This window comes from Platalea leucorodia (assembly GCF_965183815.1).
Source record: "Platalea leucorodia genome assembly, chromosome: W".
Classification (NCBI taxonomy): domain Eukaryota; kingdom Metazoa; phylum Chordata; class Aves; order Pelecaniformes; family Threskiornithidae; genus Platalea; species Platalea leucorodia.
The window spans coordinates 27,620,899-27,646,845 of record NC_138859.1 but is presented as its reverse complement, the minus strand read 5'-3'; positions in this window follow the sequence as shown (position 1 = coordinate 27,646,845).

The following is a 25,947-nucleotide window of genomic DNA, read 5'->3' as shown; positions in this document are numbered from 1 at the left end:
GGGATCATGCTATCGGAAAAAGAAGCAGAGGGGTATTGGGGCCCCGGCGTCTTCCTCACCACGGGCGATCGCCGGGCCCCATGGTCTCTGACCCAGAGGGCAGCATATTGGGCGGGGGGGCTGAACCCATTAGAAAGGGGGGATCCCCTAGCTATAACTGGTTTGGTTGAGCAACTGCTAGAAAACGTACAAAAGGCAGCATGCCTGCAAATGATGTATGACCGGGAACTTAAACCAAATTTAAGCTCTCCGATGTTGTTACCGGTAGACCCCGAGCGGCTGACACCGCTAATAAGAGGACTCCCCGATTCGTTAAAACCTATCGGGATCCAATTACAGGGGAGAATCCAAAATGTGCCTCGTGAAGAGCGAATTGCAGCTGCCCTGGAGGGAACAGTAACACCGGAACAGCGGGGGAGGAAGGTGTGGACCTGGGGGGAGATAGCTCAGGAACTGATAAACTACGGGAGGAAATACGGGCCAGTAGGCAGAACTTACCACAAGGTGGAAACTAGGGCCGTGCGGGCAGCGGAGCCGGCAAATAAACCGCTGGCTTTTTCGGGGACAAGCCCCGACCCAACAAAAAGGGAAAAACCCCTGCTCCGACAAGAATTGTGGCAGAAAGGACTGCAAAAGGGTGTGCCCCGAGACTTGATGGATGGGCTCCCCACCAAAAAGTTGAAGCTCTTGGTGCGGAGGTGGTCCGGGCAAGGACCCCCTCCCAAACCAAACCCACCTTCTGCGCCAGCATTGGACAGGGAGGAAGGGTTTAAGAAGGATGAAAAGAGTGGCGGGAAACTAAGACCTCCACCCACTCAGGGTGAGGGGGGAGGCGGGGGGTGGATGTTTATTAGACAACTCACCTGCAACAATAAAGGGGACCTCCTCATTACCGTCGCAGTAGGGCCGAGGAAGAGGCCCATGACCTTTTTAATTGATACGGGGGCCCAAATTACAGCAATAAAACAAAGCGAGGCAGAACGGTGCGGCATCTCAACTCCTTCTAAGCACCTGATAGTATTAAACGTCCTAGGGAAAACCCAATCTGTGCCCATGACCCCGGTAACCTTATGGCTACCAGGAGATGAGAGTCCGGTGAACACCATGGCGGCCATAGGATCCTTTCAAATGAACCTCTTGGGCATAGACGTTTTAAAGGGCAGACAGTGGCGCGACGCCCAGGGAAATTCGTGGTCTTTCGGCGTCCCCCAGATCAGGCGGTTGGCCGAAGCCCCCGGCGTGGGGGTGCGCCTGTTGCAAGCGGCGCCTGCCCTCCCCCCTTCCAAACTGACAAACGTGAAACCCTACCCGCTACCGATAGGAGCAAGAGATGGAATCGTGCCAGTGCTGGAGGACTTAAAGGGGAGGGGGATTATAGTTCCCACCCACTCCCCCTTTAACTCCCCGGTATGGCCTGTCCGAAAACCAAACGGCAAGTGGAGGTTGACAGTAGATTACCGGAGGCTGAATGCCAACACCGGCCCATTAACAGCTGCCGTACCGAACATTGCCGAGCTTATAGCCGCCATTCAAGAGCAATCACACCCTATTATGGCGACTATTGACGTTAAAGACATGTTCTTTATGGTCCCCCTGCAGCCGCAGGACCAGGACCGCTTTGCTTTTACCTGGGCGGGGCAACAGTACACCTTTACAGGGCTCCCTCAGGGATATAAGCACTCCCCCACCTTAGCCCACCACGCTCTAGCACAGGAGCTGGAAGCAATTCCCATAAGGGCGGGGGTGAAAGTTTACCAATATATAGATGATGTACTCATAGGGGGGAATCAGGCAGAAGAGGTTGGGGAAGTCCAGAAGGACATCATCACCCATCTAGAGAGCATAGGATTGACAGTCCCACCTGAGAAAATACAAACCCCTTCAAGCGAGGTGAAATTTTTAGGAATTTGGTGGAAGGGAGGGATGACATGTATCCCACCAGACACCCTTTCCTCCCTCGACCAAATTAAGATACCAGAATCGAAAAAAGACTTACAGCATGCGTTAGGGCTGCTTGTGTTCTGGAGAAAGCATATCCCTGATTTCTCAATTATCGCGAGACCCCTATATGATTTACTACGGAAAAGGGCACAATGGGAGTGGACCCCGGTCCACGATGAGGCGCTACGGCTGTTGGTGTTCGAGGCAAATGCATACCAAGCCCTGGGGCCTATCCACCCGACAGACCCGGTGCAGATCGAGTGGGGGTTTGCCGCAACCGGGCTATCGATTCATTTGTGGCAACGGGGGCCGGCAGGGCCCATCCGGCCCATTGGCTTTTATTCTCGGAGTTTCAAGGATGCAGAAAAACGGTACACCACGTGGGAGAAGGGGCTGTTTGTAGTCAGCCTGGCTTTATGAGAAGCAGAGCGCACCATTCGCCAGCAACCAATAGTGCTCAGAGGTCCTTTCAAAGTGATTAAAGCAGTTTTAACTGGGACACCTCCCCCTGACGGGGTGGCACAAAGAGCTTCGGTGTGGAAATGGTACGTGCAAATAGAACATTATTGTGGTATTTCTGAAGTTTCTGAGGGCGCTGCCAAAAATTTAGTTATCCAAGAGGGAGTGGCCCCAGACCGGGAAGGTGACATGCCCCCTTCTGCTGTGCAGGTAGCCCCCCCATTTTCAGAACAATTACAGAACGCTTGGTTCACTGATGCCTCCGCTAAATGAGAGGGCAGAACTTGGAAATACCGTGCTGTCGCCCTACAGATAAGGACCGACCAAAAAATAATTACCGAAGGAGAAGGCAGCGCTCAAGTAGGGGAATTAGTGGCCGTGTGGAGTGTCTTTCAACATGAAGCCCAATCTGCCTCTCCAGTCTATATCTACACCGACTCCTTTGCTGTCTTTAAGGGGTGTACAGAGTGGCTCCCCTTTTGGGAACAAAATGGGTGGGAGGTTAACAGAATACCCATATGGCAAAAGAAAAAGTGGCAAGATATTTTAACCATTGCCAAACAGGGGAACTTTGCGGTAGGATGGGTAGCCTCCCATCAGACGGAGGAAGATTCATCCGGTCATTGGAACAATAGGGTTGATGAGCTGGCCCGCCTCGCCCCCTTGCAAAGTGATCCAGTAGTAGAGGATTGGGAACAACTCCTGGAATGGTTGCACCTTAAGAGAGGGCACACTGGAGCCCAAGACCTCTACCGAGAGGCTCAGGCCAGAGGCTGGCCGGTTACCCAAGAAAATTGCAAAACTTGCATTTCGGCCTGTGAGCAATGTCGTATCCACTTAGACAGGCACCCCCTGGAAGACAGTCCCCTACATTTGAGAGAGGGAAAAGGTTTGTGGGAGGCCTGGCAGGTTGATTACATCAGTCCATTCCGTAAATCAGAAGGGAAGTGCTATGTATTAGTGGGTGTCGAAATAGTATCTGGCCTAGCGCAGGCTAAAGCCTGCACTAAAGGCAACAGAGGAGAATACGGTGAAGGCCCTGAAAGAATGGTTTGGGACCTTCCCTAAACCACAGTTGATTCAATCTGACAATGGTACACACTTCACAGCCAAGACGGTCCAGGAATGGGCGGCTCAGGAGGGGATTTCATGGGTATTCCACACTCCATACTACCCTCAAGCAAATGGGATCGTGGAGAGGACAAACGGCTTGCTGAAGCGCTTCCTGAAACCACACAAACCGGGGTGGGCTGAGCGGGTAGGAGATGCAGTGACTAGCGTCAATAGCCGTTGGGGAACAAACGGATGCCCAAAGATTACGGCGTTTTGCCCACAAGCCCCGACAATCATGCCCACCTCACCTGGCCCCGACCACTCCGTTAACCCATCCTGTTTCCCCGGACAACCCGTCTTAGTTGAACTCCCCACTGTGGGAGCAGTACCACTAACATTAGACACCCCGGTGAATAAATACATGTGGAAGGCAAAAGACGTTTGTGGAAAGATCCACAAAATTCATGCTAAATGGATTGTCCCTTCCTTCTGACCCGAGAAGCGAGTTTGCTTCTATTTTTGTTTTCCAGGAGGAAGCACCTGACCTGGACACGCACCACCTGACGGAGACTAGACAGACACCGATTGCTGCTTAATCAGGATGCGCGCGTTATTGGTGGCTGTACTAGTTTGGAAATGTACCTATAACAGTGGCGGAGGGCTAATTCCTTCACCCTCCCCTGACCCGTTTGATCCCTTCAAGGACAATGAATTTGTATTATTAGCCAAAGCTATAAGCCGAGCTTTTAATTTAAGTCATTGCTGGGTTTGTGGGGGACCTCTGGGGCTGTCGAGTTGGCCGTGGACGTCCACACCCCTCACCCCAGCCCAAATTGTGAGTAATTATAGTGAAACCACGAATGACACTTGGGGTGATAGTGGAACATGGCCAGTTCAATTTCCTGCTGTGGGGCAATATTGTTTAAATCGTACTCAAAAGGGAGGGGTCTATGTGGGAGAAAGCAAGTGCCAATGGACACTTACGAACAAGTTGGTAAATGCAGATAGGGGTATCTCCATATGGGCATGGCTTGATAGTGCCGGACGCAGTCGAGGGTTCAAAGGGTACTGGGCAAATAAAAATGAAACGTTAATTTTCCAACAATCTAGGGACCACGCTTACAAGCAAACCTGTGAATGGAAAAGCAGCTTTGGGGCCTGGTATTGCACCGGCCGGATGAATAATAACCCAACCGTCTTTTTTAGCCCTGTGGGCAACGACAAAACAATGTATTTCCAGTTCCCCGGGGATGCAGCGGGACCATTCGCCAACGGGGCCACAGCTAAAAGGGGCCATTATTGGATTTGTGGACATACCGCCTATAAACGACTGCCAGCGCATTGGTCAGGGGTCTGTTATGTGGGAATTATCCGGCCTTTATTCTTCCTTCTTCCACAAACGGGTGGCTCTCAGTTGGGGATAAGATTGTACGATAATCTGGAAGATGGAAAGATTGCCCGCCGCAAGCGAGCTGTTGAGGTGAACATAGGTGGAACACAAAAATGGGGGGAAAATGAGTGGCCTCCTGAAAGAATAATCCAACATTACAGGCCTGCCACCTGGAACCCCAATGAACCGATATCAGGGGCAAGGGAACCAATCTGTAATTTGAACCGTATAATACGATTACAAGCCATTTTAGAAATTATTACCAATAAAACCGCCAACGCTATAGATCTTTTAACTCAACGGTCTCAACAAATGCGCACGGCAATCCTTCAACACTGCATGGTTTTAGATTATTTACTGGCTGAAGAAGGAGGGGTATGTGGGAAATTAAATGTCTCTAACTGTTGTTTAGAAATAGACGATGTAGGCGAGGTAGTCCTCCAATTAACCAAAGACATTAGAAAAATAGCGTCCCTGTCCAGGCCTGGAACGGTTGGAATGGTAATCTATGGTCCTGGCTGCTGGGGGCGCCCTGGGTGAAACAGTTTCTGTTATATTTGTTATGTGCGTTTGCCACTTTAATGTTTTTACCCTGTATAATCCCCTGCTTTGTTCAGCTAATACGACATGTGGTATCTAATATGCAGTTCGTACCTACCACCTCACCCGATGGCGTAAAACGAATCTGTGCCGTTCGCCAGGTAGAACTCACCACAATAACCATTGTTTAGACCTCTTTAAAAAAGGAAATTGCATATTCCTACCTATGTCATACTCACCAGTCGTTCTATACTTGTTATAATGGTGAACTACCTCGCCCAATGGATTTCTCAGGGTTGTTCTATGAAGTTAAATATTGTTAAGCTTAGAAAGGTTAAGGAAAAAGAGTGTTTACATTGGACAATGTTCCCATTTGTTTGTTTGCAATTGAGCACTCTCTTACCATGTCCCATGTCACCTTTCTCCTCCACCCCTCCCCTGTTTCTCTGCTTCTGTCTCCACCTCTGCTCTGTCCTCTCTCTCTCTCTCTCCCTTCCCAGCTCTCCTACCACTGTGAAGACTGCAATGTCGAGCCACGGAGTGGTGTCGAGGACTGTTATGGAACCAGAATTGTCTCGACATTGCCGTTCTACCGCCATCTTCTGGCTTCAACATCCAGCCCCCCACGAAACCGCCACAGGACGCCCGCGCAGAGACCAGGGCGTGAAAAGCAGAGACCAGGGCGCGAAAGGCAGGACCATGAACTGCACGTACGCCTGCGCAGAGACCAGGGCGCGAAAAGCAGAAGCGCAAACTGCACGTACGCAGACCCGTTCTGCGCATGTGCATGGCCCTATAAAAGGACCGCGTGTGCCTTTTGAGGCTCTCTTCTTCTTCTCCTCCTACCCCGCGCACTCCTTGGAAGCTGCTCCTGCGAACACAGAGGCTGGACTGGCTGGACCTTTGATCGACGGGATAACGCCGGACTCGGAGTGGCGGTAGCTAGTTCCCCTACGTGGCTCTTTTCTCACCCGCCTGAGCACGCTCTTTCTATTTTTCTCTCTTTTCCTCTCTCTCTTTTTTTTTTCTTTTTTTTTCCCCCCGTCTCCCTACCCGGTCCTCACCCCTTCATTCGCCAAAATAGAGTCAAAAGGTTGTACGGCATTTGACCTCGTTTGCGTCTTAATCTCGTCCTTGGGATCGTATCTAAACCTCTCCCGACATTGGATCGGGACAGGGTTGGATGTGCCAGGCCATAGAAACCACACAGTCCAGTACACCCGATTGTCCCTTTCCTCCACCTGGCTGGAGGCAGGGCTCCTCTAGTCCTGGTCATAGCATTCGTTACTCACTTCTTGTAAACGCGAATCAAAAGTCCCTTTATTAAGATCACAAGCAAAATCAACCCTTCTACTCTGTCTGGGGAACTGTTCACTGGAAACTGGAAAACTGTCTGGGGAACTGCTCACTGGAAACCCAATTACTATAACCCTTTGAGCCCGACCCGTCAGCCAGTTGCTGATTTTGTCCAGGAGGATACTGTGAGACAATATCGAAGGCTTTACTGAAGTCCAAAAAGATTATATCGACTGGCTTCCCTTGGTCAACTAGGTGGGTAATCTTGTCATAGAAGGAAATCAAGTTAGTCAAGCAGGACTTTCCCCTCATGAACCCGTGCTGGCTGGGGCCAATGACTGCGTTGTCTTTCAGGTGTTTTTCAATAACTCCCAGAATAATCTCCTCCATGATTTTGCCAGGCACAGAGGTGAGACTGACAGGCCTGTAGTTACCGGGGTCACCCCTGTTGCCCTTCTTGAAGATTGGGACAACGTTTGCCAGCTTCCAGTCAACTGGGACCTCCCCAGATTCCCAAGAGCATTGAAAAATCATTGAGAGAGGTCTCGCTATGACATCAGCCAGCTCTTTCAGTACCCTCGGATGAATCCCATTGGGCCCCATTGACTTACAGGGATTCAGCTGGAGCAGCAAATCCCGCACAAGTTCGGGGTTGGTTGGGAGTTTGTCGTTCTCGCAGTCATGGTTCTCTAGCTCTGGGGGTCCCAGAGCCCATCATCGGTGTTGAAGACCGAGGCGAAGAAAGCATTAAACGTCTCTGCTTTGTCTATGTCCCTGTTTGTGAGGTGACCGTGCTCATCAAGTAATGGGCCAATGTTATTTCTCGCCTGCCTTTTGCTATTTACTTATTTTAAAAAAGCCCTTTTTATTGTCCTTCACAGTACTGGCCAGCTTCAGCTCCAGTTGAGCTTTGGCCGCACATATTTCCTCTCTACAGTGGAGAACAGCCTCTCTGTAGTCCTCCCATGTCGCCTGACCTTGCTTCCACTGGTCATACATTTTCTTTTTTTTTTTCATCTTAGTTCTAGCATAAGATCCCTACTCTGCCAAGCTGGCCTTCTACCTCACCTGCTTGACTTCCGACATTTTGGAATTGCCTGCTCCTGTGCTCTTAGGAGGTGGTACTTAAAAAGTGACCAGCACTGATGGACCCCAGCACCTTCAAAAGCTTTTTCCCAGGGGACCTTACCAAGTAGTTCCCTGAGCAGCCTCAAGTCAGCTCTCCTCATATCCAGAGTTGAGGTCCTGCTGGCAGTTTTCCTCCTGTTACCATAGATTTTAAACTTGACTGCTTCGTGGTCGCTGTGGCCAAGGCAGCCACCAATTGCCACTTTACCCACATGACCCTCTCTGTTAGTAAGCAGCAAGTCGAGGAAGGCACCTTTCCTGGTCGGTTCTCTTAGTACTTGTACCAAGAAGGTATCATCCAGATGCTTTAAGAATCTTTCTGGACCTGCTTGTACCAGCCGTGTGGTATTCCCAGTTGACATCTGGCAAGTTGAAGTCCCCCATAAGGACAAGGGCAGATGACTTGGAAGCATCCCTTAGTTCCTTAAAGAATAACTCATCCGTGTCGTCATCCTGGCTGGGTGGCCTATAGTAGACTCCCACAATGACATCCGCTTTATTTGTCTGTCCCTTAATCCTTACCCAGAGGCTCTCAACTGTGCCATCGCCAACTGTTAGCTCCAATATTGTTACAACTTCATTGTACATTTCACAGTTAACCAAAACTAGGTCTTACAAACAGTCTAGTGTCACAATTTATAAAAAATGGCATGCCTTTATTTTTCTTGTTAACCTCAACACAGTCCTCACTACAGTGAATTTTATATCTCAGCATATCTACAATACAGCTTGAACACCGCAAAGAAAGTTCCTAGAGCTAAATTTTCTGCAAAGTCCAACTATTTCAGTCAGGTCTACAAAGTTGTTTAGAAGTAGTTTATCTTTCTATAAGAAGGGTCACATTAATTTCTCTGCCTTTGTTAAGTTTTTTATAACTGTCTCTCTCATATTAACATCTAGCCAGTTGTTGTGTCATATTAAGAGATAAATTCCTTCATTATCCCATCTAGTGGCTACTACTAGTGCTTCAACCTATTTGTGATTTTTATCTATGTTTTTGTTCTTCTGTGAAATTATGCAGGCTATTACTATTCAGACATAATTAATCCTACTTCTACTCTTTGGTGGGGAGTTCCACAGGTTAAATGTGCTATTATACAATTATGCTTCAATACTTGTGAAATACTGCTTGTTTCAGCTGTAATTTGTCTTATGTTATCACCCCTCTTTCTATATTAACCTTCTTGTTACCACCTCCAGTTTTCCATGGTTTAAAATTCACTCTTGTGTATGATCTGACAATACTTGAATGTGGGAGCTTTGCCAGCACTGAGTAGTCAACTCCAGTGTGCTCCGCTGCTTTTCAGTCCTCATCACCACCGAAACTGGTACTAAAAGACAGAGACTTCCCCTGTTTCTTTACCTTCAGTCTCATAACCAGACCACTTCATTTTATCATATTAACCTTAACTATGCCACTAGCTTACATTATTTTTACTATCATTGCAGGGTTTGTAATTTAATACAACCTAGTTGACATTTATTTTGGTTATCAGACTAGGAATAAAACTTTCCCTCCACACAGTTTATATTAGGTTCCAATGTCGGGAAGCAAATGGGGCTATAAGTTAACCTAGTCTGAGATATAGTTTGAGGCCATTTTCATTTGGAGCAGAAAGCAAGGGAATTGCATTTCTTGGGGAATTCCTGGACACCTGGAAGTTATAAAGGTTCTTCTGGTTAATTTACCTACAAATCTAAAACTGTCATAAAGCTTAAATCCATAAAGGAAGGTGGACAATGTTGATGACACACCTGGGAAGTTTGTATGGCGAGAGCTGGTGAAAGTGATGCTGGATGCTGGTATGTTCTCAATAATAATGAAACTGACACTGTGACAAAGTCAAACCTCATGCTTCTGAATCACCTGAGCATCCCAACTAACTTAAGGACACTGCCCTGGCCAAAATCCCCCTATGAATGGATACCATGGTTTTCGGTTCTGGACACTTCGCTCAGAATTTGGTCCTCCTACTTTGCAGGGAATTAAATTACTTTGCTCTTCTCACTCTGTACAAGTCCTGTAGCAAAACCAGGAGGAAACAGTTCCATCTTCAAATAACTCAATGAATAAGAAAAACATTAATGGCTGCAGCTTCCATGCCACCTAGGGATTTAGTCACACAGCTCCTATCAGCTTCAGGATTGAAATGTCTTGTATCCTCTTTGAAAATATACCTCAAAGATTTTACTGCAAAGGAAAAACACAAAGGCAGCAAAGAAATTCAGAATGAAAGCAGAAATTCCCTTCCTTGTGTGTATTGCTGGAGTCTTCAAAACACAGCTGATTTTGTATATCATAAAATGTAATAACCAGATATGAAAGGTGATTTTAAAAGGAGAAAGAAGACAACAGATGAACTTTCCATTTGCAATGTGCTGCTTAGAGATGTATACGCTGACATTAAACCAAAAAACCCTCAGATCATAGAATCATAGAATCATAGAATCATAGAATGCTTTGGGATGGAAGGGACCTTTGAAGGTCATCTATTCCATCCCCCCTGCAATTGGCAGGGACATCTACAACTAGATCAGGCTGCTCAGAGCCCCATCCAGCCTGTCCTTGAATGTTTCCAAGGATGGGGCATCTACCACCTCTCTGGGCAACCTGTTCCAGTGTTTCACTACCCTCATTGTAAAAAATTTCTTCCTTATATCTAGTCTGATGCAGAGTGCCACAGCCCCATTGATATCAGCAGTGCCCCAGCAATGAAGCTTGCTGGGAATGTGCTCCATGACTCTGAGTAAGCACTAGGGCAGCATAGGGAGCACGAATTAGAGGCATCAGACCAGCTGCACAGTTGAGGGAGAAAACTGTACTTAAATGAGATTGACTGAACAGTTGTAGCTTAAAGGTGGGAGCTGAATTCACCTCCCCACAGGCCCTTTTTCTTCATCTTGTGAAAACCTGCATTCTCCCTAAGTGACTCTGTGTGAAACCTAACTAAGCAGCTGGCTCCACAGTAAGTGCTTACCAGACAGAAGGTATCACTGGCTTGGATGTGAGCTGGCAGGATGAGAAGAAAAGTGCTGAGGACACCCAGGCACTTTCTGCCACTGCTTCCAGCACACTGTGTTTGGCAAGTCATATAGTGTCACCCATCTCACCATATTTTATCTGTCCAAAAAAATATTTATCAGCCTAAAATGGTCACCAAGATATCAAGGGAAAAGAAAAAAAGAAAATTGGTGATTCCCCTTATCTTTGGTGTTTATGTCTAGGTGAGACAGTACTGGAGACTATTTCATACTTTAGGTATACCATATGTAAGCAGTTCTGTGCGTGCATGTAGTCAGTGAGAAAATTATAGTATATGCATATATTTAATCTGATTTCAGATATGGTTTTAGGCATGTCAAATTTTAAAATGAGAGTTTGGAAAAATGATCTATTTTGGGGAAAGGAGGCTTTGTCCTTTTATTCTGTTTCCTTTTTTTTAGGTTCACGTCATTTTGAATCCAGCTGTCTTCAACACAAGCCTTGATGTGAAAGCTTGTAAAACGTTCTTATGTTAGTAGCTTTCTTGTGTCTTATGACATTCTGCATTTTTTCTTTTAAAAAAATCAGAATCAAGATCCAACATGCTATTATTTTTAATGGCATTTACAAATACAGATTTTATAACCCTTCTGAGTGCATAGCAAAGCCAGGAAACAGTCAAGATCAGGACATGGAGGTATGGAAATTAAAAGGTAAGTCCACGCAACTTAGATTATTATATCTATGGTTTTCTCATGGTTTTCCAAACTAGTCTCAAGACTTTTTAAGGAATCTGACTGAATTTTTGATGTTTCACATTGGAGATTATGTAAATAAAGAAAGATCAAGATTTGTGTTTTCCAGGATGAAGAATGGTAACTTCACATCAGTGGAATATAAAGTCCAAATTTTCTACTGGGACAAAGAAAAAAAAATGTTTGTAGACATGAGAAATTTTTGACATATTGATCAAATTCTACCCCAAGCAAGAAAGACTCTGCTCTAATTAGGTTTTTTTTACATTCCTCATTTCATTTGTCTCCTCCTGTGAGCCCAGTGTGATGATCAAAAATCAAAGTCACATGTTAATTCTGTTAAATATCTGCTATGACAAATGACAAGAGATTGTCAGGAAGACAGAGTCTTTGTTGATGATTATGCTCACACAAAAGGGTAGTTCAAAAGCTGGAAGAATAAGACCACATCAATCAAAAAGGAAAAAAAAATAACTTCCTCATCATAATGGCAAATAAAACTGGAACTATTTACAGGAGAATACAGGAGATGTTTCTATCAATCACTCATAGTCTTTAGTTTAAGACTACATATACCTTTTAGAAAGATGTTCTTTAGATGAGATAGATACACATTGCTGAGCTCGGGGTAACCTGTGTGTGGGAAGTGGGACTGGATGGGCACAAGAGGGGGGCCCACTTGACTATAGCAGCTGATGAGTTCAGGACTATCTGTACAGAGACTCCACTAAATGTCATCATGTAAACATGACCTTATACTCTAGACGTACACGTATGTGAGTCCATGCATACAGATGTAAAAAGCACTCTTTCTGTTTACAGGAACACATCAGGGTGTGGTTTGACATACAGGTTTTATTACCTAGCCCTTGGTTAACTACTGTTTGAATGACTGTTTTCAGTAATTCATATAACTTTTATATGGGGTGGTGCTAAGGGAGCTGAGATTTTTTTTAATAGTGCATTACACTCTGATGTATGTTGCACATGATGCATCAGAGAATATGAGCATATAACATATTCCTTTAATATATGTGACCAGTGGAAGTACTACAATATGTATTGAATATAGCAGTATTAATATATTATTCATATAGAACATTTAGAAGCAGGGTTGATCACATTTAGTACTTTTTTTGGTGTGAGTTTGAGACACTCTGTATTCAGTAGACTGCAGCTCAGGTTTCCCTTTTATGTTTCTTTGCTCTTTTAACTGTTCCAAGACTGAATGAAAATCAGTGATCCTCAGCAATATGTGAATCCTTTAGCACTTAGAAATGAAGTCAAATAAACACCCTTTTTTTGCATAAGGGTGGATACCATAACAATATTTACAAATGGAAAACACCAGAGGGTAGTATTTATTTATTTTCCAAGATATTTGAAAACAGTAGAGCACTCTGGCTGCTGAATTCAGGATATAAGTGAACACTTAAATTCCTCTCTGTCAAATGTAGTCTATTCCAGCATACTTCTATTGGTGAGTACATGAGAAAGCTGAGGCTCTGATCGTATGAGCTATCAGGACAAGACTGAGAGGTGTAATATTGTTAAGGAAATGAAAGATAAGCACAACACTGGCAAGCTTTGCTTCTCTAGCAGCTCTGAATTATTAACACCACAAAACAGAAGCAATGAAATCTTGAGAGTCACTTTGTAGGGCTGAAATGAATAATTTAGGAAAGCTACTGTCTGCTGTCTCCTTGTTATTAAATTGGCAATTGGAAATGACTGAAAATGACTGAGAGCAACAAAGCAAAGGCTGTTGAAATAGCACCTTTGCACAGCTTTGGGCTTCTTTGCTTGAGCTGGGGTGTGCTGTTATATTTAACTACAGAAGAAAACAATTTCTCTAGCACTTAATCTGAGTGCTTGGTTGGATACTTATCTATCCGTATTGTTAGAATTGTCTTCTGTCAAACAACAGACCTAAAAGTTTGTTATACAAGCTGATATGCTGGTGATGTTTACTGTTGTAATAACACAAGCCATGAGCCAAGGTTTTCAATTATAGGGGTCTGGAGTTCAACCTCTACATTTAGTGTTAGTTAATTTTTTTCCTAGTTTTCAGATTTACCACCTAGATAATAAATGAATCTAATTCATTTGCATTACTCTCCATTGATACTCTGATACAGCCATTGATACAGCCATTTCTGTCAGGAAACCAGGACTAATTCTGTGAGATTTGAGCTGATAGCCTTTGATTACAATTGTATAATGAAGCTTTACCAAAAAAGTTCTTATGTAATAGTTCTTCTTAATTTCTTATGTAATATTTATGTTCTTATGTAACATTTACAATAACTAGTAACCCCAGCTTGGATGAAGTCCCTTCTCAGTAAGAAGCTGTGAGACGTATGTAAATGCAATATACAGCTTGGAAATTTTAGTTAAAGGCCCTGATTCATCCCCATCTACTTTGATGCTAGACCATGTCACTCAGGCTGGGGATCTTCTCACAAACAGACTCTCTATGGTTGGCAGAAGAAGGTAACTACCTCCAAAGGTGATAGCAATGTCAAATCCCCAAATGACAAGACAGTGACCTAATTTAACCTCAGTTAAATTCATAAAGCTAGGCAAGTGAATCCAGGCCAAAAGCATACAATGAGCAGGAGCTGTCATTAACTGAAGACAAAGGACTGAAGTCTTGTTAGGCAAAGCAAGAGCTGTCAATAAATAGTGCTACACTTGCTCGATCTCAAAGCAAACAAGACTGGACATTAAGGCTGGGTCATGGCTGTAACCCAGACACCTTCATATGAATGAGTGGAAAGAACAGTAGACAACTGAAAGAGTCTAAACCCCAGCAATGTTCTGAAAAATGGGGATATCCTCCAATGGAGCACAAGCATTAATATTAAAAGAAGAAAAGCAGCATCTGAGCTGTTCACAGCTCTAGCATCCTGTACCCAGCTAAAATCCATTGCCAAGGACTGCTGCATATTCTGCTTCCCTGCTGCATCTAGTAAAAAAAATATATGCCTACATTGCAGAACTTTTTTTCAAAGCGTGCATGGGAACAAAGTGCATTTATGAGCCAAAACCAAATGAAAGGCCAGCCTAAGTCAGAAATTCCTTGAAACGGGGTAATTCTGCATGCTAGAAAAGTGCTGTTTCTTCATCTCTACAACTTTTTTTTCAGCACAAACACCAGCAATTTCCATTCTTCTCTCCTTACTGTGTGCACAGAAAACATCACTGGGATAATGCTCACTTACCCCTCAGGGGGGTTGTGAAGATTAATTAGTTAATGTTCTCGGTGCCTGTCAAAGATTAAAAGCTCAGTGTAAGTACTAAGCATTTGTGTATTCATAGACACCAGAAATATGCGTTCTCTACAGGAAAGAAGAAAAGTAGAACTGTTTTCTAGCTGTGTCCAATTTCCAGAGGTGAAACTTATTCTATAGAAACCTACAAAATTACATTTTAGTAGTTGAGCTATTTAGAGAAAATATTGTATAAGACATCCAAACGTCTGTTTTTGCTTTTGAGCCTGGGTGAAGAAATCATTGAAAAGCTGCTGATTCCATTAGGAGAAAAGAAAGAAAAGATGAGTTATGTTGTTTAGTGAGATTATAATGGAAATGAAGGGAAGAAAATGTTCTACTTGGAGTTTATAATGCAAAGAGTATTTAAGATGTTTATACCTTAAATTTTCCTCCAGGATCCTGCCACTTATTTCATACTGTTCATTTTGTATAGTAGGTCTTGATCTAAACTCTAGTAAAGGCACTGGATCTTTCTACTGGTTACAGTTGGTTTTGGCTAAAACTATTTTGCCTGAAGCAAAAAGAAGACATATGGACATTTTTCTCAGATTGAAGAGAAATAACAGAGAATTAAAAAGAAATGTTAAACTATATTACTGTGTGAAATGATGAAGCTAAAATTAAATTTATTTTGTACTGTAATGCCATAAACTGTGTTTTTAACAGCCTTAAAACAAATGGTCTAGGAATGTCTCTTCCAATATTTACTGTTTCAGAAGTTATTCTGGAGTGGGTATTTGGGTTATTATCAGGAGTGAGTCACCAGATTACATATACATGTACGTAAATTAATATATATATATAAGGCTCATACATGCATACATATATATAAACCTAAGGCTCACATTTATATACAAATGCATACATATATGTGTGTGTATGTTTATGTAGGTATATGTGTATAGATGTACAGATGTATATGAGTCTCAGGTTTATATATGTGTATATTTGTATGCATGTATGTATGTTTGAGCTATCAAAGCTTAACTCCATTGTGCTTAAAAATGTGAAGGAAAATAGAAAACATACCTGAGTGTCTTTGGGAAGCAAGCTTCCTAATAAAGGAGAAAACTGAGGAAAAAAATTCTAACCTTAAATCCCACCCCCTAAGTCAAAGAGTCTGATCTGATCTGAATTCTCTCAGTGCCAGGAGGCACACAAGGCGCGAACATCGTTCTTCCACTTCGATCGGTCTGCGGCTGCGTGCTCTGGAGTCCCAAGGGCCACAGCGCAGTCTTCTGTTGGTTTTTTCCTCAAGACATGACCGATCCAGTTCCATCTCCTCCTCCTCACTTCATTACTGATTTTCTCCATCTCCGCCAATTTGGTTTTTTTTTGAAAGTTGATGCTCGTCATTTCTGCAACTTTTTATTTTTTTTCCGGGAGGAGGTAGTTGGCCTCCTGCCCAACCCCCATGACTTGGAGGGCCAGTGGTTTTTCTGTCAGGGTGGCCTTCCCTTAGGCTGCGTTGGTTCGCGGCACCTTCTTCAATTTTCTCCGGTGCACCCTCCAGAGAGGGATCCCCTATCCACCACCCAGGGGACGCGCCTTCTAGCCGTGCAGCCCCAGCCGAAGGTAAGTCAAAGAGTACAAAGCAAAATATAATCTTTGTGCTAGGAGTAAGGGACATATATAGTCTCAAATCCTTGTTTTGCTTCATAACGTAAAAGCCAATTCCGATACCATGTTTTCTAGAGGGTTTTGGCTTTGTTGTCTTTGAAACTGCTTGGAGGAAGAGCTGTTCCAGCCTCATGGGAGTGGGGAGTCCAGATAAGTCACTGTTCTCAAAGTTTTTATTCTGTATAACAATAATAAAAGTTCCCTAGTGAATATAATTATTCAAAGGTACTGTTTTTTGATGACAGACTGCATGGTTGTGGTCAAAAAGAACTGGAAGAATTAGGTTTTGATTTGTTCCTTGAACAAATTCAGTCATGCACTCTTCCTTTTTGGGTTAAAATGACATCTTCTACTGCACTTCTTTTTACTAACTTTTTAAATCAAAATTAGGCTTATCCTGGATCAAATATGGTCAAAATAATAGTGAACTAAATTCTGTATGCCATTGTGGGAGATATCAAACTATCCTGATTTCTGTTTTTCTTGGAGATCTGAAGAAAGTTTTTGCAGAAATATAGTTTGGACGTAGGGTAGAAAGGGAGATACGTATAATTTTTTTTTACCTGTAAATGAAACCAGAATATGTTAAGGTGCAAATGACAGCAGGGAATCCTGATACAAAAATTCACGGATGCTTCTCCTCACAGTCCGAATCTCCCCAAGGGAGAAACGGAGTATTCAGAGAGTCCCTGAAATGGAACTCAATAGCAACGAAGTTACTATTAAGCAGGTATCCTTTATTGCAGCGCTGGGCAGCACTGGGGATTCTCCACCATAAGTGCTCCACCGATCTGGTGGACTTTCAGAGATTATATACTATAAAGTCCTACATATTCACAGGATTTCCGAGAATTCATTTACATAAACATGAGATTTCCTGGAACTTATTAACATATGCAAATGTCCGATCCGCATGCGCAGTCGTCTCCCGTGGTGGTCTTTGGGTGGTTGTTGGGATCTTCAGATGAAGGCTCGTAGTCTTCTTCACTGTGTTTGCTGATTGACCTTTGCTTCAGTTCTGGGACCACGTCCTTCAAGGCTGCTGTTGTCATCCCCTTGCAACTTTCTTATCTTCCGTGCATTTGTTCTCCCAAGGCCGAGTTGTCTGAGATGGGATTATCCCGGAGCCCCCTTATCTTACAACCATTCTAACTACTCTCTAAATCACAAAGGCCTTTCTTTTGTTTAGTTAAGTGACTAAGATATTTACAATATCCTCCTTGCCCCTAGGCTTTAATTCTTTCAGGAGGCATTTTGATGCAGTGGCTTTGTCTATCTTGGCTTTAACCCTTTCAATCCTTGTGACAGTAATATCATATATTCTTTTTTTTCTAACTTGTATCTACTAAAATTTTTAGAAGAGTAATATCAGAGACCAGTGAACCTCATACTGCAGAGTTCTCAAAGGACTTGCAAATTTGTGAGTTTTCCCTGTCTCTAGTGTGTGATTCAGTTAGGGGTATTGCATTTTTTAGAAGATTTTCCAGCTAGAGAAGCAATCGTGCTATGTAAATGACAAAGGGTTTGTGAGATGGCAGTGCCCTGAGGGATCTTCATCCCAACAATAAATGCTCTTTCCCTCATTTTTCTTTTCTGTAAAGAATCAGAACAAAACTGAAAGTGCCCCATTTTAAGGGTGATTTCAAGATACTTTGCTTTTGTTATTAGTGCTCTATTTGTTGACTATTGATGACTTTTCCAAGTCAAAAACAAGCAAGTCTAAACCAATAACATTTTTTTCCTACCAAATCTGCAATTATTTTGTGCCTATAGGGCAGCTTCTGTATGTGGAGACTGGTCATCCTTAGACAAGAACTACTTCCTTGAAAAGATTATAATACTGAGATGAACAGAGTCTATATCTGCCCAAAATGCCAACAAAAGATTTCCACTATCATTTTCTGTCTTCAAGAAACCAAGAATGGTAAGTGCTGTACTGAAATGCTGACATGTACCTGGACTCAATAGCACACAAAATCTGTAACCAAAACCAGAGAGAAATGAATGGAGAACTGAACACAGAGAAGTCAAAACGTTCCTGAACAGCTTAACATCTGTGGTTGAATTATGAGGACTGAACTTCTAGCCTCAAAACACAACAAAAGAGAAATATGAGCAGTGGGAACATTAACAGAGTAAAATGGGAGTGGGTAAAAATAAAATAAAATTAAATGCAAAAGCACACTTCGTGGGCTTACACTGTAACACAGGGAAGCTTGCTTTGTGATTTTAAAATGCCCAGTAGCACAGGCTCCCTCAACGTCACCAAAACTAAAATGCCTTCACAGGGTCATAAGCAAGAAGCAAACCCAGAACTGCTCATCCTGCAGAGATGAAAGCCAAGAGGTTATGTTAATATGTTTCTTTACATTCTCCATGTCTTTCCTAGGATTCATATATATATATATCATCATATATATATATGAATCATACATATAGGAATCATATATATATATCATAGGCCTGGTGGGCGATGTGGTGGTCGGAGGCTGTCTTGGGCTCAGCAACCATGAAATGATAGAGTTTTCAATTCTAGGAGAGGTAAGGAAGGCGGTCAGCAAGACCACTACCCTGAACTTTAGAAGGGCAGACTTTGGATTGTTTAGGAGTCTGGTTGAGAGAGTCCTTTGGGAGGCAGTCCTGAAGGGCAAAGGAGTCCAGGAAGGCTGGATGTTATTCAAGGAGGAAATCTCAAAGGCGCAGGAGCAGGCCGTCCCCATGTGCCGCAAGTCGAGCAGGCGGGGGAGAAGACCGGCCTGGCTGAACAGAGAGCTTTGGCTAGAACTCAGAAAAAAAAGGAGAGCTTACCACCTTTGGAAGAAGGGGCAGGTGACTCAGGGGGATTACAAGGATGTTGTGAGGATATGCAGGGAGAAGATCAGAAAGGCGAAGGCGCAGCTGGAACTTAAACTGGCCACCGCCGTTAAAGACAAAAAAAAAAGTTTTTATAAATATGTGAGTGACAAAAGGAGGGCCAGGGAGAATCTCCCTCCTTTGTTGGATGCAGAAGGTAACCTTGCCACGAAGGATGAGGAGAAGGCAGAGGTACTTAATGCCTTCTTTGCCTCAGTCTTTAATAGTCAGACTGGTCATCCTCGGGTTTTTCAGGCCCCTGAGCTGGGAGATGGAGATAGGATGCAGAGTGAAGCCCCAGTTGTCAAAGAGGTGGCAGTCACTGACCTGCTCCTCCACCTGGATGCTCACAAGTCTATGGGGCCAGACGGGATCCACCCGAGGATACTGAGGGAGCTGGCAGAGGAGCTTGCCAAGCCACTCTCCATCATTTATCAGCAGTCCTGGTCAACCGGGGAGGTCCCAGATGACTGGAAGTTAGCAAACGTGACGCCCCTCTACAAGAAGGGTTGGAAGGAGGATCCGGGGAACTACAGGCCTGTCAGCCTGACCTCAGTGCCGGGGAAGGTCACGGAGCAGATCATCCTGAGTGCCATCACGCGGCACGTGCGGGACAACCAGGGGATCAGGCCCAGCCAGCATGGGTTAATGAAAGGGAGGTCCTGCTTCACTAACCTGGTCTCCTTCTATGACAAGGTGACAACTTAGTGGATGAGGGGAAGGCTGTGGATGTTGTCTACCTGGACTTTAGTAAGGCCTTTGACGCTGTCTCCCACAGCATTCTCCTGGAGGAGCTGGCTGCTCATGGCTTGGATAAGGGAACTCTGCGCTGGGTTAAAAACTGGCTGGACGGCCGAGCCCAGAGAGTGGTGGTGAATGGAGTCAAATCCAGTTGGCGGCCGGTCACGAGTGGTGATCCCCAGGGCTCAGTACTGGGGCCGGTCCTGTTCAATATCTTCATTGATGATCTGGATGAGGGGATTGACTGCACCCTCAGGAAGTTTGCAGATGACACCAAGTTGGGTGGAAGTGTTGATCTGCTGGAGGGTAGGAAGGCCCTGCAGAGGGACCTGGACAGGCTGGATCGATGGGCCGGGGCCAACTGCATGAGATTCAACAAGGCTAAGTGCTGGGTCCTGCCCTTGGGTCACAACAACCCCATGCAATGCTACAGGCTTGGGGAAGAGTGGCTGGAGAGCTGCCTGGCGGAAAAGGACCTGGGGGTGTTGGTTGACAGCCAGCTGAACGTGAGCCAGCAGTGTGCTCAGGTGGCCAAGAGGGCCAATGGCATCCTGGCTTGTATCAGGAACAGCGTGGCCAGCAGGACCAGGGAGGTGATAGTGCCCCTGTACTGGGCACTGGTGAGGCCGCACCTCGAGTACTGTGTTCCGTTTTGGGCCCCTCACTACAAGAAGGACATGGAGGTGCTGGAGCATGTCCAAAGAAGGGCAATGAAGCTGGTGAAGGGTCTAGAGCAGAAGTCTTATGAGGAGTGGCTGAGGGAGCTGGGGTTGTTTGGTCTGGAGAAGAGGAGGCTGAGGGGAGACCTTATTGCTCTCTACAACTACCTGAAAGGAGGCTGTAGGGAGGTGGGGGTCGGTCTCTTCTCCCTAGTAACAAGTGATAGGACGAGAGGAAATGGCCTCAAGTTGCACCAGGGGAGGTTTAGGTTGGATATTAGGAAAAACTTCTTCACCGAGAGGGTAGTCAAGCATTGGAACAGGCTGCCCAGGGAAGTGGTTGAGTGTCCATCCCTTGAGGTATTTAAAGAACGGATAGATACGGTGCTCGAGGACATGGTATAGATGGACTTGGCAGTGTTAGGTTAACGGTTGGACTCGATGATCTTAAGGGTCTTTTCCAACCTAAACGATTCTATGATTCTATGATAAAGTGAGACAGAGTAGTGGTGAATTAGCGGCCTGCACCAAAGTAGGAAAGGAGCTGGGCAGCATGCAAGAAAGAATATTACAGTGTAGTTGGACAAAGGACTATATGCTTTGATACTGATGAGAAACCATCCACACGCTGGTCAGCCCTGCTGTTTTCAGAGCTCGCTGCAAATTGCGTCAGTGACAGCAGACCAGTGTGCTGGGAGAAAGCTCCCACCAGAAGCCGAAGTAGTAAATCAAGTATCAGCTGAAACTCAGACAGCAATTGCAAGCTGCTATATGTACCTGAGCAGATGCCCACCCCTTTAAGCACAGGTATCTAACCTGAGTATCTTCTGAAGACCTGCTCATTTTTTCCTCATTATGTGCTATGTACATACAGCATCAGTGAAAGACAAAGAAATTTGATACCCCTTGGGATGCGTTTCTGTATAGTAGTCCTATAACTGTTTGATCACTTATTCCCTACCCTTTCCTCTCACAATCTTCAATGTGAAATACACCAAATAGTATGATTTGCTGAAAGCTAAACTAAGGAATCGTAAATGAACTATGCTTTTTACACCTATTTGCACATCATTCATTTAGTGACACAGCCCTTCAAAAAAAAGAAAAGCTTAATTATATTTTGTGTAATGGCACAGATAACACAATCCAAATAGTCTGAAAGTTACAGTTATGTTTGTAGCCATTATTCTTCTGAAAATAGCTAGGGCACTAGCACCAAACCTGGCATTTAAAAATAATAAAATCAAATGTTTAAGCTTATTTAAGGTAATGGTGCATGTCCTGGTTTCAGCTGGGATAGAGTTAGTTTTCTTCCTCGTAGGTGGTATAGTGCTGTGTTTTGGATTTAGGATGAGAATAATGTTGATAACACACTGATGTTTTAGTTGTTGCTAAGTAGTGCTTACACTAGTCAAGGACTTTTCAGCTTCCCATGCTCTGCCAGGTGCACAAGAAGCTGGGAGGGGGCACAGCCAGGACAGCTGACCCAGACTGGCCAAAGGGCTATTCCATACCATATGACATCATGCTCAGTATATAAGCTGGGGGAAGAAGAAGGAAGGGGGGGACGTTCAGAGTGATGGCGCTTGTCTTCCCAAGTAACCATTACGCGTGATGGAGCCCTGCTTTCCTGGAGATGGCTGAACACCTGCCTGCTGATGGGAAGTAGTGAATGAATTCCTTGCTTTGCTTTGCTTGTGCACGTGGCTTTTGCTTTACCTATTAAACTGTCTTTATCTCAACCCATGAGTTTTCTCACTTTTACTCTTCTGATTCTCTCCCCCATCCCACCAAGGGGGGAGTGAGTGAGCAGCTGTGTGGTGCTTAGTTGCTGGCTGGGGTTAAACCATGACAGTCCTTTTTGGCGCCTGAACAGGGACACGAAGGGTTCGAGATAACGACAGATTTAACTGGAATGTGCTAGATGATTGAATTTATAGCTGTTAGTGCTGTTTAGCTATTAATCGGCAGGCTTCTGTGCTTGCCATGGGGCTTGCTTGCCTTACTGTATGTTAGAGTCTAGTGCTCCTTAGTGGCTGCTTTTTGCTTTTGCTGCTTGCTGAACTGCTTATCATCTTACTCTGCTGTGCCTGGGAACATTTTGATAACAGCAACAGCCATGCGCCTGGGCTGGCAGATGGCCAGGGCATGGCTGCTGTTTCTGTGCTGCTGTACTGGACAGGCTGGAACTCCAGTGTGAACTCGAGTCGAAGGGACTGTGACCTGTGGATGAGTCCATGCGGGAGCAGGACACCCTGAAGCGTCTGTGGATGTGGATAAGCCCATGCCAGAGCAGGTATGTCTGAAGCGTCTGTGGCCATGGTTATGTCTGTGCTGCAGCAGGTATACCTCTTGAAGGGATTGTGGCCCAAGGATAGGTCCACACTGGAGAAGGTACACCTCGAAGCATCTGTGGCTGTGGATAAGTCCGTGCTGCAGCAGGTACACCTTGAAGCATCAGTGGCTGTGCATGAGCTCATGCTGGAGAACCTCAAAGCATGTGGCCATGGGTAAGGCCATGGTGGAGCAAGTTTACTTCTGAAGAGACTGTGGCTGCGGGCAAGGCCATGATGGAGCAGGTATATCTCTGAAAGCATTGTGGCCCATGGAGAAGGCCACCCTGGAACAGGTGCACCTCAAAGCGACTGTGGCTGTGGATAAGTCCATGCCGCAGCAGGTATACCCCTGGAGAGACTGTGGCTCACAGGCAAGGCTCCACTTGGAGCAGGTAAACCCCTAAGGGACTGCAGTCTCTGGATAAGTCCAAGCCGGAGCAGGGGCAAGGGGAGGAGTCCATTGCAGTGTTAAACCCAATGGTCTGGTCCAAAGGGGCCAGGGGTGGAGATTGTAATGGAAATACCTTTAAATTGTTGTAACCCGGGATTTGAGTTGCATGTTATGGGAATTACCATAGCAGGAACCCCTTGTTGCTAGCCAGGCTAGGAGCAAGGGGAGGAGTTCATTGCAATGTTAATCCTGACCCAAAGGGGCCAGGGGTAGAGACTGTAATGGAAATACCTTTAAATTGTTGTAACCCATGATCTGAGTTGCATGTTATAGGAATTACCATAGCAGGAACCACCTGAACCAATGGAGGAGAAGCCTTACAAGAAGCAGTGCAAGTGCAGCAGTGACCCGACCTGAGCTGGCTTTGGTGCCCAATAACTCCATGCAACACACCACCTCTCCTGTCCTGAGCGACCACCATCACCGATGGAGCCCAAAGTCATGGACTAAATGAACTCGATGGACATTATGTGGACATTTGTGGATGTTTATGGACATTTTACAGACATTTCACAGGGGTGGTCCATAGACTAAGTGGGGTGGTGGTTAATGAGGATGTATTGGATAATGTGGGACCTGAGCATGACGTAAATGGTATGGAATAAGGGGTGGATACTGTCCTGGTTTCAGCTGGGATAGAGTTAATTTTCTTCTTAGTAGCTGGTATACTGCTGTGTTTTGGATTTAGGATGAGAATAATGTTGATAACACACTGATGTTTTGGTTCTTGCTGAGCAGAGTTTACACTAGTCAAGGACTTTCCAGCTTCCCCTGCTCTGCCAGGTGCATAAGAAGCTGGGAGGGGGCATAGCCAGGACAGCTGACCCAGACTGGCCAAAGGGCTATTCCATACCATATGACATCATGCTCAGTATATAAGCTGGGGGAAGAAGAAGGAAGGGGGGGACGTTCAGAGTGATGGCGTTTGTCTTCCCAAGTAACCGTTACGCGTGATGGAGCCCTGCTTTCCTGAGGATGGCTGAACACCTGCCTGCTGATGGGAAGTAGTGAATGAATTCCTTGCTTTGCTTTGCTTGTGCACGTGGCTTTTGCTTTACCTATTAAACTGTCTTTATCTCAACCCATGAGTTCTCTCACTTTTACTCTTCCGATTCTCTCCCCCATCCCACCGGGGGGGAGTGAGTGAGTGGCTGTGTGGTGCTTAGTTGCTGGCTGGGGTTAAACCACGACAGTGCAGCATGAATGAGACTATAAGTATGTAAGTAGGAGTGTAAAAGCCTTCTTATCTTTGGTTATCATGCCAATGACATCTAGCTATCAGATGATGTCATTTACTTTGTTTTATAAGCAGGAATGAGTTCCCCATCTGCAATCGGTGCTGTGAGAATTCAATCAGGAGACAGCATTGTGTTTTTTAAGAAATCACTGCTGGCTGAAATAATGGTACCTGGTGGTACATTGCAGCTCCCCATAAAAAGTGCTATAGAAAGCTTGCTAACTTAGACATGTTTCAAAATCAGCAAGCCACCTCCTGAAGATAAAGTTGCTCAGAAAAACAAGGACATTTTCAACATTGTCATGACTCCTGATCGCATCCCTAAATTTTTCATCCCTTCCCTGGACATAGAGCATATTTCCTTCCAACGGGAGCCAGAGGAAGACACCGTAGAGAATTCTCCTGAGAGAGGAGTCTCTGATGAAGTTGTTCAAAAGCACAGAACAACTAGAAGCAAATCTGAATCCTACATCAGGAAAGATGCATTGTGCAAAGGAGAAAGTCTGGACAGAAGAGGAACCCTGTGCTTTACAGACCAAATGATTTCCCCTGGAGACCTGGAGAGAGCTGCACATCATTCTGACCCAGCAACCAGAGCTGCCCTCTCTTTGCCTTATTTCTCCAAAATCACCACCCCGTATGGGTTTCTCACACTGGATGAGAGTCCCAATACCAGGAGGAAAGAGTCTCTCTTTTTTCAGCATGACTCTGAAGAGCTTAAAATCCTCTTGTCCCAAAGGAAGAAGACCACATCTCTTATAAGGAGCTCATCCAGCCCTTTGACCCAACTTCAACAGACCACTGAGTGCATAAAGCCTTCAGCCACTACTTTTAAGACCAAGCAGGCTGTTTCTTGGGAGGTGGTCTGCAACAGCCAGCTTTCTCCTCTGCACTGCAAATCAGATGCTGAAATATACCCTGTGAAATGCGAGGAAGTTTCAGATGACAATGAAGAGGCACCTGGCCAGCATCAAGCAGATGCGATCTGGCAGTGGGATGAACTGGCTATGCTAATGGCATGCAGAGCGGTCCCAGCTCTTAAGTCTTAAAATTTAAGAGACAATCTTCCACGGTGGTGTGCAAACATGAGCGTGTAGCACACATTCAGCGTTGCAAGCTCCTGATAAAGGCCAGACAAACAACCAGAAAGAACTTGCTTATGCCTGGCAGGTTGAATGCATCTCCTGTTTCCTAAAGTCATACTCAGCGACTTTGAATCTTTTAAAATGC